The 13,839-nt window shown below is 42.7% G+C and overlaps 2 pseudogenes; one reads left to right on the top strand and one right to left on the bottom strand.

Annotated features, from left to right (window-relative positions):
• Positions 1–2,905: 2,905 nt before the first annotated feature.
• On the bottom strand, positions 2,906–7,807 carry LOC119921310 (annotated as a pseudogene).
• A 4,220-nt stretch (positions 7,808–12,027) lies between these two features.
• Positions 12,028–12,510, top strand: LOC119921460 (annotated as a pseudogene).
• Positions 12,511–13,839: the final 1,329 nt, after the last annotated feature.

The following is a 13,839-nucleotide window of genomic DNA, read 5'->3' as shown; positions in this document are numbered from 1 at the left end:
TCCCGTGTTGGGCAGCCTGCTCTACCTGCTCTATAACAGATAATAATGACACCTGGTAGTAGAGCTCAATATTTTCCCATGGAAGCACTGGGAAACAGAAAATGTGATGTGACCATAGAGTCCTGCATGATGTCCTGCTGACACTCATGATCTCCTAGAGGTTACAGTCCCAGTGGGAGGACCACTTCCTGAGAGGACAATGATCTCCCCCACACTCCCTGACTACCATCTTCAACCATTCCCAATGACTTCTTCCCCACTACTTTCAAACATGCTCATGTCTCTCCTATCCTAAAAAACTCTCTTGACCCCATTGCTCCTTCCAGTTATCACTCCATCTCCCTCCTATCATTCCTTTCCAAACCAAACTCCTTGGGTGAGTTGTGTAGATCCTCTGCCTCCACTTCCTCTCCTCCAATTACCTCCTGGAATACATTCAATCTGGCTTCTACCTACTTCACTGATACTGACACAGTCTCTGTCCCACATGATGCTCACAGTTTAAGGGGGAAGGAGAACAGTTATTTAATCTCCATTTTGCAGATGAGGAAACTTAGTCCCATACAAATGGAGAGACCTGTCCACAGTCAAACAGATGAGAGGCAGAGGATTGGAAACGAGGTGTCCCGACCTTTCACTCTCAGGTGTCAAAATAAATGATTGAACTTCTCTCATATGATCCCTGTGCTTGAAGTGCCTCCTGGTTACATCACTCTTATTTGCTGAGCCTTTACTGTGTGCAGAGCACTGCCTTAAGAACTTGAAAATAATTTTGGGTTTTGTTAAACACTTACTGTGTGGTAGGCACTGTACTAAGCACTAGGGTGGATACAAGGAGATTGGGTTGGACACAGTCCTTGCCCCATATGGGGCTTCCAATCCTTAATCCCCATTTTGCAGATGAGGTAATTTTGGCACAGAGGAGTGAAGTGATTTGCTCAAAGTTACACAGCAGACAAGTGGCAGAGCAGGATTAGAACCCAGGCCTGTCTGACTCTCAGGCCTATGCTCATGCCCCTGCTAGAAGGGATAATAGGTACTGAATCCCCATTTTGTAGGTAAGGGAACTGAGGCACAGAAAAGATGAGTGACTTGACCAAGATCACACAGCTGACAAGTGATGGAGCTGGGATTAGTATCCAGGTTCTGTGACTACCAGACCTATGGCTTCTTACATGGAGCAGACGTGAGATTATCACCCCTTTTCTATGTTGTGAATATTTGAAAGATGCGCTCTTCCAAAATTCTCCTTCATATTCTAATCTCATCGTCGAAAGTTCATGTGAAGGCATGCACACTCTCTCTAGATGTTTTTCTGCACTGAACAATGGCAGGGTGCTCTATCTGAATGCTTGTAGAAGTGGAAGTGAAATTAAAGCATTGGGTTAGTTTGTCATTTTTATATTCTCCTTGGAAATCTCACAACTCTATGGATGCTTACACAACCATACGTGTAACTAACATTGGTATTTATAAACAGTATTATTCTGCATCCATAGTAATAGCTGTTTATAATAGCCAGTTGGAGCGATTATATGCATAACCAAATTACTTTATACCACTTAACTCTATATAGAAATGATAGGTTTGTCTTTGTCGGAAGAGCATGGTCTAGTTGAAAGAGCGTGGGCTTAGGAGTCACAGAGCCTGGATACTTATTCCAGCTCCACCATTTGTCTGCTGTATGATCTTGGGCACATCACTTATATTTTCTGAGCCTTAGCTCTCTTATTTGCAAAATGGGGACACTGCAAGGTCACCCAGCAGTCACACACTACAGGTGGGTGGACTATCCAGAATGCATAGTTTTGCTTTTTCAATTTTTCAGCTGATTGAGTCATGACTGAGGTGTGTTCACTTGTTCTTGAGAGAAGACAGCATGGAAGCACCAAGACCTAGTAGAAAGTGCATGAGTGGAGAATCAGGAGTTCTGAATTCTAGTTCCATTATTGTCCTGCTGTGTGTCCTTGGGTAAATCACCTATTCTCTCTGTGCCTCAGTTTCCTAATCTATAAATTAACTTCCTTTCAGACTGTGAGCCCATAAGGGACAGTCTTTTCACTTTGTAATGAATTAGGTGCTCAACACATAGAATGTGATTAGTACCTTATTTAATCAATGCCATAAAGTGGGTCACTTCACTTTCTTTCATTTTTCCTTCCACTTGTAATTCTCCCCATTTCACTGTTACCTTGCACAGCACTGTGTGATCTTGGCTGGATAGAACACTTGAGGTCCCATGGCCTAAAATGATTTTGAGGCCAAATAATGAGATCCAAATGGAGAAACTAAAAAGAAATTGAATACCTATTGTCGTCCATTTGTGTCTCCTTTGCATTTCCTGTTACATGAAGTTGTGATAGTGGGGCAGTTCTGGGGATGTTTGCTGCATTTACTCTCTTTGTTCCTTTACCTTAGGGGTATGGGGAGTGCTAGATGATGGTGAGGATAGAAAGAAGGAAGAAGAGGGCGCATTGCTAGAGAAGCAGCAGTGGATAGAGCACAGACTTTGCAGTCAGAAAAACTTGGATTCTCATACCAGTCCCCCCAACATGTCTGCTGTGTGACCTTGTGTAACTCACCTCACTTCTTTATGCCTCAGTTACTTCATCTGTAAAATGGGGATTAAGACTGTGAGCACCATGTGATACCAGGACTGTATCCAACCCAATCTCCTCGTATCCACCTCAGCACTTGGTACAGTACTTGGCACATAGTAAGCACGTAACAAATTCCACAGTTATTCCTATTGCTAAGTATGGGTAGGAGCTTGTAAGGTGAATTGAATTTTAGGCTCCTAACAGATGTCTGAAGCTAAATTAGACCTTCAAAATACAAACATCTGGCTTATTACTTCATTCCTGCAAAGCCACTTTCCTACTCCATAACTTCTTCATGACATTCTTCACCACACTGCATTCCTCAGGGTGTAGATCAGAGTGTTCAACATAGGGGTGATGATGGTAAAAAATGTGACAACCATTTTATCTTCCGCAAAGGTGGTGTCCAGTCTCAAGTACATAAAAGTTACAGGGATCAAAGAAGATGATGATCACAGTGATGTGAGAACCACAGCTAGAGAGAGCTTTTTGCTGTCCTTCCTCGCTCTGCTGTCTCAGGGACCACAATATGACGGCATAAGAGAAGAGCAAGATGAGAAAACTCCCTAGAGTGATCATTCCACTATTTTCCATGACTACAACGGTAGAGACATGGGTGTTGGCACAGCGAGTTTCAGCATGGGATGGATGTTACAAAAATAGTGATCAATCACATTGGGGCCACAGAGTGGCAGCTGGACAACCAGGGCTACCTGAATGATGGAGTGGATGAAGCCCCCAAGATATGAGCCCACGAGCATTTTGTTGCACACAGATCGGTTCATGAAGTTCATGTAATGGAGGGGTTTGCAGATGGCCACGTAACAGTCATAGGCCAAAACTGTAAGGAGGAAGATTTTGGTGGAACCAAAGAAATGGACACCAAAAAGTTGCATCATACACCCCTCAAAGGAGATGGTTTTCCTCTCAGAGATCAGGTCTCTAATTATCTTGGGGGCTGTGAAGGACGAGTAGCAAATATCTACCAGAGACAGATAATTGGGGAAGAAGTATGTAGGTAAACTGTAGAGGTATCCGAAACAGACAGTCAGCATGATGAGGACGTTTCCCAGAACGATGATGGCATAGAAGAGGAAAAATATCACAAAACATGCCTTCGGCCCTTCACATTCTGAGACCGTCCCAAGAGCTCAAATTCGGTGACATTGTTTATTTTTTCCATGGATTTATTAGATGGCAAAGTGCATAGGAGGTGATTAATTTCCCTAGACTAGTGCAAAAGAAATGACATCATTGATTGTAATGTAGACAGACTCACAGTCCCTCAGGGAAGAAAACAACAGTTGTCAAGGTGACAAAATCCTACATTTTTTTTAGTATGTATTTTTCAGTTTCATTAACTAAGGTGTTACCATAATTAAAGGTCGCCTTCTGTTTAGAAAAGTCATCTCTACACCTCTTCCATTCTGACAGGGCATCTGAGCCAAAGATTCGGGCAGGAAAAGTAGGATAGGTAATCAGAAGGACCTAGCTTCTAATTCTGGCTTTGCCACTGTTCTTTTGTGTGACCTTAGGCAAATCACTTTACTTCTCTGGGCCTCAATTACCACACCTGTAAAATGGGGATTAAGCACCTGTTTTCCCCTATTTAGACTGTGTACCCCGTATGGGACAGATATTATGTCTAATTTGATCTTTCCTATCATTTAGTACAATGTTTGGTAAATAGTAAGTGCTTAACAAACACCAAATTATTATTGATAATTATAATTGATTATATATCAAAGTAATCAATATTATAACAGTATATATTTTTGTATAATACAAATATTAGTAGTACAAAAATGCATCAATCTATTAGTAACGGAGTATATTATGTTATGATGTTAATTAATTAAAAATAATTAATTGATTAGTATTAATAATTATTATTACTGTTATTATTCCTTGTACCAGGTCACATAGTGGGCAATGGGCAGAACCTGGATTAAAACCCAGGCCATTTCTAATAGACCAATCTACTCAACTTAACTTTTTTGTGGCTCTGTTTCTTCATCTGTAAATTGGGGATTCCTGTTCTCCCTCTAAGCCTGAAATCCCCATGGAACTGTGTCTGACCTGATCATCTTGTATCTACCTCAGAGATTAGAATGGTCTTTGGCACATAGTAAGCTCTTAACAAATCCCACAATTATTATTATTGATATTATTATTAGAAGGATGAACTTAATTTCTCTGTGCAAGAACAGCTTTGTATGTACCTGCTGCACTCTTGGATCAATGGGGCCCACAGTTGTTCAGAGAACAGATCAGGAAGCTCCATCGCTAGAACAATCCTGTGTGGAGAGAGAGCAGGAATGTCCCCTCACCCCCGACAAACACACACCAAAACCCGGAGCCTTTTGCCTCACAAACACGAATGAAGCAGAGCCACAGCTCGTGGTCTCTGAACAGTAAGTAGGGCGGGTTCAGGACTGCAGGATTAAGAGAAAAAAAATTGAAGGTTTTTCTTAGTGCATACAAGAGAGAATGAGCTCTTTTAGAAACACAGGGAAGAATAGCACTTCTGCATCATTTACTAGAATTGTTTTGAAAAAAAAAAACCTAACGAGCATGTTGATCAAGAAAATGAAGATACTTGAATTTAGATACCAAGACAAATTAATCTTTCTATTGTACAATTCTACTCTTATTATATTGCATAGAGTAAGTGCTAAATACATTTTCTAAAAGGAATACAATAGGATATCATTATTAGTGTCATTATCCTGTTAAGTATCAGTCAATGACCGTTCTAAAGCTTGGGATAATTATGAGTTAATCAGATTAGATTCAGTGCCTGCCCCACATGGGGCTTCCAGTCTAAGTAGGAGGGAGAACAGTTATTGAGTTCCCATTTTACAGATGAGGATACGGAGACACAGAGAATTTAAGTGACTTGCCCATGGTCACACAACAGGCTATTGATAGAACCGGGATTAGAACCCAGGTCCTCTGGCTCCCAGGAACATGCCCTTTCCCTTAAGCCATGCTGCTTCCCATTCAATGCTGATGCCATTTAAAATGGGAAAATACTTAATCCCAGTCTCATAATCAGAAAACCTGGAGAAAATCACTACTGCTGCAATGTCTGAAGATAATTCTAAGATAAAGGAATATAAATTATTTCTCTAGTGAGTCAGGTACTCATGGCTTGAAGATATTAGCACAAAATGTTTGTTCCCTATATACAATGTTAACAAAAGAATCATTGTTTAGAAAGGTTAAAATCATGGTTCAGATTGTAAGCCCCTAAACAAAAATCATCAAAGCCAAAGCCCTTTGATAAATTAGCTGCAGGGTTATCATCACTATTAATTTTCCAAGTGAAGGTAACTTCTTTTCCTCTCATTCAAAGCCCGCAGTGGCTACTTTAACCCTTTCTCTCTCTCTCTCTCTCTCTCTCTGAAAATACCCAGGAAAGAAAATGGAATTTAACCTCTCTTAAATAAACTTTGGCCTCATCAATCTAGACTTTTGACTGAATTAGATTCCTGTTTCTACTGTTATTCGGTATCTCCCCTGATGATTTTCAGGCTGGTGAATAAAAACTCCTGGGTCTATTGATTCTTCAATGTTGTCTTTCCCCTGTGAGACTCAAACAATGGTGGTGAAATCGCAAGAGATAAGACCCTGGGAGCTCTCACTAGCCTGTACATTCCTTAAGGGCAGGGAATGTATCTACCACCTTCGTTGCATTGCATTCTCTCAAGGGCTTAGTACAGTGTTCTGCACACAGCAAGCAATCAATACCAATAAATACCTTCGACTGACTGAGCATTCACACTTTGTGATACTAATCTTCTGAGCTAATGGTGAAGGGATACCTATTATACCTCTTCAGAAACCTACTGCTCAGCCTGATGACAATGAATGCATTGAATATGAACCCTCTCCCAAATGTAGACTTGGATTCTGCCTCATAACCAACCCATCAGCAGTATTTCAGACCTGCTTTGTCTGGTTTTTGGGCCAGAAATTATGGTCAAGAGCCTGCCCTACAGGATATTTTCAGATGTAGTATTTTGGTGCCATGTATGGATTAATACAGACAATTGCATATGCTCTGGAAATAACAACCAAATAATGGTCTTTGTTAACTGTTGCTCTGGTTACTCCATGTCCTTCACCACCTTCTCATTCTGCACAACAGTTGTTTATTCCAAATGCTTCCCCCAGATTTCCAGCCCTTCTGTCTGCTTCCTTTTCAGCTTCATCGATATGGATTATACCATCCATTCGAGTCATTTTAATTCCTAAAATTAATCCTAAATTATAGCAATTTCCCCACAGCTCCATTGTTCGTTATCATCCCATGATTCTCTGGCAAAGCAACTTGAAGCGCATCTAAGACATCTATTTAGATTCAAACAGATCCCCCTTTTGTATTGCTATTTGTGGCTGGTGCAAATCATGCCTCATTAAAATAACAATAATAGTACAAATAACAACAATGGTATTTGTTAAGCACTTACTATATGCCAAGCACTGTTCTAAACACTGGAGTAGACAGTAGTTAATCAGTTTGGACATGGCCCCTGTCCTACATGGGGCTTCCAGTCTAAGTAGGAGGGAGAACTAGTATTTTTTTCCCATTTCATTCCCACTTCACAGTTGAGGAAGCTGAAGCACAGACAAATTAAGAAGCAAGCGGCCCAACCGGAATGAGAACCCAGGACTTATGACTCCCAGACCCAAGCTCTTTCTTCTAGGCCGTGCTACTGTGAGTTTAGCCCCATATTACTGTCCACTCAGTTTGCAGTCTCCTAAACAATCTAGGACAGTGTTGATCCCAGCTAAAAAGTGATTAAAGTAAATCAATGCACTGAGAGTTAGAAGAGAGCAAAGTGGCTTTGTGAAGTTATATAATATATTCCATCAGCTAAACCCAAAGAAATATATCGTTTATATTCTCAGAGGTAAGACCGTTGCTTGGTGAGAGTGTACCTTATTTCTGTGTTTGGTGTGTCTCCCATAATAGTATCTCTGTTTTACAAAATTGGTGTAAAAATGAATAGTACAGTTAAAACATATTCTATTGTACCTAAAATGTTCTAATGATGTTCTAATAATGTTCTAATGACTTTCTAGGTGTGGTGGAAGGGATGGAGGTGGGAATAGTTACTTGAAACAAAGGAGGAGACAACCATGAGCTTCTCCAAGACTCGTGATTCCAGTTTTAAAAGGCTCCCAGTCGGTGACCCCATGTAACTCAACAGAAAATCGAACCTGGATTTTATCGCTCCAGTTTTTCCCCTCGATATGAACTTTTGGGTTGTAAGTGGAGAATGTATTTCTAGGTCCTCAATAGCCATTTGCTTTATTTCAAACATACATCAACAGACCTTGTGCTGAACTGTATTCAACTGCAAAGAAATGAGCAGGGAGCGTGTCCACTATTCTGTTGTACTATACTCTCCTAAGCAATTTATACAGTGTTCTGCACATAGTAAGTTCTCAGTAAAAACGATCGATGGATTGATTGTGTCTTTGGTTCTTGGATTCTTTGCCTCCCTCTACTGCCTCATACTAAACTACAAGGAGACAATTTTCAAAACATATAAATGCATTTTTTAAAGTCCCCATTTTAACTGAGCCCCCTTTTTCCTCTCCTCCTTCCCAGTCTTCCCCTTCCCTACCTCCTGCCCCTCCCCACAGCACTTGTATATATATTTGTACAGGTTTACTACTCTATTTTACTTGTATATATTTACTATTCTATTTATTTTGTTGATGGTGTGTATATAGCTTTAATTCTATTTGTTCTGACGACTTTGACAACTGTCTACATGTTTTGTTTTGTTGTCTGTCTTCCCCTTAATATTGATGGTATTTGTTAAGCGCTTACTATGTGAAAAGCACTGTTCTAACCGCTGGGCACTGTTCTAAGCCCTTCTAGACTGTGAGCCCATTGCTGGGTAGGGACCGTCTCTATATGTTGCCAACTTGTACTTCCCAAGCGCTTAGTACAGTGCTCTGCACACAGTAAGCACTCAATAAATGCGACTCAATGAATGAATGAATGAATGAACAAAGTTAGTTCTTTGAAAATCTCACCAGCAAATCTTGCTACAAGGATTTTGTTAATATGTTTTGTTTTGTTCTCTGCCTCCCCCTTCTAGACTGTAAGCCCGCTGTTGGGTGGGGACCGTCTCTATATGTTGCCAACTTGGACTTCCCAAGCACTTAGTACAGTGTTCTGCACACAGTAAGCACCCAATAAATATGATTGATTGATTGATTGATTGATTGGGCAAGTCGCTGCACTTCTGCACCTCGGTTCCCTCATCTGGAAAACGGGGAGGAAGACTGTGAGCCCCATGTGGGACAACCCGATTACCCTGTAACCTTCCCAGTGCTTAGAACGGTGCTTTGCGCATAATAAGCGCTTCATTCGATCGTATTTATTTTTGTGGCTCACTGGAAGGAGCCCGGGCTTTGGAGTCAGAGGTTGTGGGTTCAAATCCCGGCTCTGCCAACTGTCAGCTGCGTGACTTTGGGCAAGTCACTTCACTTCTCCGTGCCTCAGTTACCTCATCTGTAGAATGGGGATTAAGACTGTGAGCCCCACGTGGGACAACCTCATCACCTTGTAACCTCCCCAGCGCTAAGAGCACATAGTAAGCGCTTCATAAATGCCATCATTATTATTCCAGCGCTTAGAACAATGCTTTGCACATAGTAAGTGCTTAACGAATACCATCATTATTATTATTATTATTATTATTATTATTGAGCGCTTATTGTGTGCAGAGCACTGGACTAACCGCTTAATAGATGCCATCATTATTACCGGGGCCGCGGCGCAATTCCAACCGCTTGGGAGACTGCTCTAACGGACCAGTAAACCGACACAGGCCCTGGCCACGACGGGCTCTAAGAATAATAATGATGTTGGCATTTGGTAAGAGCTAGCTCTGTTCCTCCCTTCAAGGCCCTACTGAGAGCTCACCTCCTCCAGGAGGCCTTCCCAAACTGAGCCCCCTCCTTCCTCTCCCTCTCCTCCCTCTCCCTCTACTCCCCCTCCCCCCCGCCTTACCTCCTTCCCCTCCCCATAGCACCTGTATATATGTATATATGTTTGTACGTATTTATTACTCTATTTTGTTTGTACGTATATATTTTATTTTGTTAATATATTTTGTTTTGTTCTCTGTCTCCCCCTTCCCCCATATGTTGCCAACTTGTACTTCCCAAGCGCTTAGAACAGTGCTCTGCACACAGTAAGCGCTCAATAAATACGAGTGAATGAATGAAGAAATTTGGTAAGCGCTTTGGTAAAGCACTGTTCTAAGCCCTGGGGGGAAACAAAGTGATCAGGTTGTCCCACGTGGGGCTCACGGTCTTAATCCCCATTTTACAGATGAGGTAACTGAGGCTCAGAGAAGTTAAGTGACTTGCCCAAAGTCACACAGCAGACGTGGCGGAGCCGCGATTTGAACCCATGACCTTATCTATTCTATTTATTTTATTTTGTTAATATGTTTTGTTTTGTTCTCTGTCTCCCCCTTCTAGACTGTGAGCCCACTGTTGGGTAGGGACCTTCTCTATATGTTGCCAACTTGTACTTCCCAAGCGCTTAGTACAGTGCTCTAAACACAGTAAGTGCTCAATAAATACGATTGATTGATTGATTGACTGGGTTTTTCAGCTTTTCCACTGCTCCTTTCTGAGCTCATTCAGGGTTCTTTGGAAAGATGGAAAAGAAAGTTCTCTCAGCAAATGCCGAGTGATATTCTGAGATACTTTTCCCCCTGATCTTAGAAAGCAGGAAACGTTATAGTTATGTACTTGCCCCTCACTCCTAAATTCTAAGCTATAACGACAACTTTGGGGAAAACATCTCCTCTGTTATCTCAAATCACCACAGACATATTTAAAGTGAATGATGTAAAGTGGTATGAACCTGGGGAATTTCAGTAATCAGACAGGATAGGATAAGTGCTTGGATAAGTAGCAGTTTGGATGGAGGGGAAAGAGCAGATTGTAGCGATGTTGTGAAGGTAGAACTGCAAGGATTTTGTGACAGATTGAATAGGTGGGTTGAATGAAAAGAAATGTTTAGGACAATGCCAGGGTTATTGGTTTGTGAGATAGGGAGGGTAGTTGTGTTTTCTACAGTGTTGGGAAAATCTTGTGGGAGGACAGAGTTCCTTTGGGGAGTTGAAGAGTTCTGTTTTGGACATATTAAGTTTGAGGTGTCAGCAGGATATCCAGGTAGAGATGCCCTGAAGGCGATAGAAAATGAGACACTGCAGAGAAGGAGTGATAGATGAGTTCTCCAAAGGAATGGGTGTAGATGGAGAATGGAAAGGGACCCACAAATGAGCATTGAGAGACTCCCGGAGTTGCAGCGGGGGAGCAGAGGAGAAGCCTGTGAAAGAGGCTGAGAAGACAGATGAGGAGGTTGTGGTCAAAGGAATTTCAGAATTGATGAGGGTAGAGATTATTCAGTGACTAGAGACGTGTCCAGGCATGTGTCCAGGCAATTTGATGAATGAATGAGGTGGGGTGGAGCAGAAGGTCAGTGGAATGGACGAGAAAGAGGAAGTGGGCAGTGGAAGGGCTGTCAAGAACATCCCTGTGGATATTGTGGTCCCCATATGGATAGAGAGAGACGTAATGTGAGAAAGGGATCAAAATGGTTCAAAAAGTTGAAAGAGGGGCCTGGGGGTTGTAGATGATTGTGACTAGTAATTAGAATGAGTGCTAGAGGCAAATGATATGGGCTTCAAAGGAAGGAAATGATCACGACAGGGGTGGTGGGATGGTACAAAAGCAACAAGGGGGAGAAAGAAGGAAGCTAGCACCTCTCCATAACCTATTGAGTCTAGAGGAGTGGGAGAAGATGAAGCCCCCTCTAGAGAGAGTGGCAGGGGACACTCTCTACTAGGGAGAGCCAGGTTTCAGTAATGGCAAGGAGGAGCAGTGATTGAGTCAGAAACAGGTCAAGGATAAAGGAAAGTTTTCTCTTAATGAAGTGGGGATTCCACATACTGCACTTGGCTGAGGATGTTGGAGAGGGTTGAGGTGGGAAGGAATGGCGTAAGGGATAGGGATCAGTAGGATGGGAGTGAGCTGTTTTGGGCTGGTTCATGGGGAAGGGGGACACCTTCTCAGGATTTGACCAGTACTTCACTAGTCCTTATCCATGGGAATAACAAATATTGAATGTTCATCAATCAATCATATTATTTAGCACTTAGTGGAGAGAGCACAATAGACCTTCAACTAAGCACATGGGAGAGTACAATATAACAGAGTTGATAGGGACATTCTCTGCCCACAGTGAGCTTATCATCTAGAGGAACATAGCTTTGCGAAGGTGGAGACTGCCATTGAGAACAATATGTCCTGAGGCTTAAGGAAAAAAATCCTGTCTGAATTTTTCGGGGTCAGAGCCGCCATCTTGCAGTAATTTGCCAAAATGACGAACACAAAGCGAAAGAAGAGGGGGACCCGTTACATGTTCTCTCGGCCCTTTTGAAAACATGGTGTTGTCCCATTGGCTACTTATATGCGAATCTACAATAAAAGTGATGTTGTAGGTATTAAGGGCATGAGGACAGTGCAACAAAGTATGCCCCATAAGTGTTACCATGGCTAGACTGGAAGGGTATATAACGTTACCCAACACGCTGTCGGGATTATTGTAAACAAACAGGTCAAGGGCAAGATTCTTTCCAAGAAAATTAATGTTCGAATTGGGCATATTAAGCATTCCAAGAGCCGAGACAGCTTCCGTAAGCGTGTGAAGGAGAATGATCAGAAGAAGAAGGAAGCCAAAGAGAAGGGCATCTGGGTTGAACTAAAACGTCAGCCCGCTCTACCCAGAGAGACCCACTTTGTGCGAACCAACGGCAAAGAGCCCGAACTGCTGGAACCAATTCCCTATGAATTCATGGCATAGAACCCTCAGCACTAATCTCCAGTGGCTACCAATCAACCTACGCATAAGGCAAAAACTCCTCACTCTCGGCTTCAAGGCTCTCCATCACCTCTCCCCCTCCTACCTCACCTCCCTTCTCTCCTTCTCCAGCCCAGCCCACACCCTCCGCTCCTCTGCCGCTAATCTCCTCACTGTGCCTTGTTCTCACCTGTCCCACCATCAACCACCGGCCCACGTCCTCCCCCTGGCCTGGAATGGCCTACCTCTGCACGTCCACCAAGCTAGCTCTCTTCCTCCCATCAAAGCCCTACTGAGAGCTCACCTCCTTCAGGAGGCCTACCCACACTGAGCCCCCTCCTTCCTCTACTCTATTTTACTTGTATATATTTACTATTCTATTTATTTTATTTTGTTAATATGTGCTGTTGTCCATCTCCCCCTTCTAGACTGTGAGCCCGCTATTGGGTAGGGACTGCCTCTGTATGTTGCCAACTTGTACTTCCCAAGCGCCTAGTACAGTGCTCTGCACACAGTAAGCACTCAATAAATACGATTGAATGAATGAATGAAAGTAATTGAGCATAAGACAAGTGGTTGCAAAGCATAATTCATACTTTCATTCCTGCCATTCATTCATTCCTTCAGTCAGTCGTATTTATTGAGAGATTAGTGTGTGCAGAAAGCTGTACTAAGCGCTTGGGAAGTGCAAGTCGGCAACCTATAGAGACGGTCTCTAGGGCCCAAAGTGAAATGAACAAGTAGATGGGCAGAAATCCAGTATATTGTGAAGTGCACACAAAGATTCTTTTATAACTGTGTTATTTGTTAAGTGCTTACTATGTGCCAAGCATAGTTCTAAGCACTGAAGTAGATGAGAGATAATCGGGTCGGACACAGTCCCTGTTCCACATGGGGCTCACAGTCTTAATACCCATTTTACAGATAAGGTAACTGAGGCATAGAGAAATGAAGTGATCATAATCTTCTCACCTGCCTCCTCATTCACACTCCTTTCCCCTGTAAATCCATATTACTCCCTCACAGAGATCTTCGCTCCCTTGACCCCATCCATCTTTCGGAGTGCCTCACACCCCACCTCGCCGCCCTCTCCTCTCTACCTAGTCTTGATGATCAGATTACTGCTCTCAACTCTACCCTCTCTACTCAGCTAGACTCACTCGCTCCCCTTTCCCTTCGCCGCTCTCGTACCACTAACCCACAGCCCTGGATCACTGCCACTGTCCGCCTCCTTCGCTCTTATGCTCGAGCTGCCGAACGCTGCTGGCGAAAGTCTAAACACCATGCCAACCTCGTTCACTTCGAGTTTATCCTTTCCTGCCTTAACTCAGC

Source organism: Tachyglossus aculeatus (genome assembly GCF_015852505.1).
Source record: "Tachyglossus aculeatus isolate mTacAcu1 chromosome 12 unlocalized genomic scaffold, mTacAcu1.pri SUPER_6_unloc_2, whole genome shotgun sequence".
Taxonomy (NCBI): Eukaryota; Metazoa; Chordata; class Mammalia; order Monotremata; family Tachyglossidae; genus Tachyglossus; species Tachyglossus aculeatus.
This window is presented reverse-complemented; position numbering and strand designations above follow the sequence as displayed.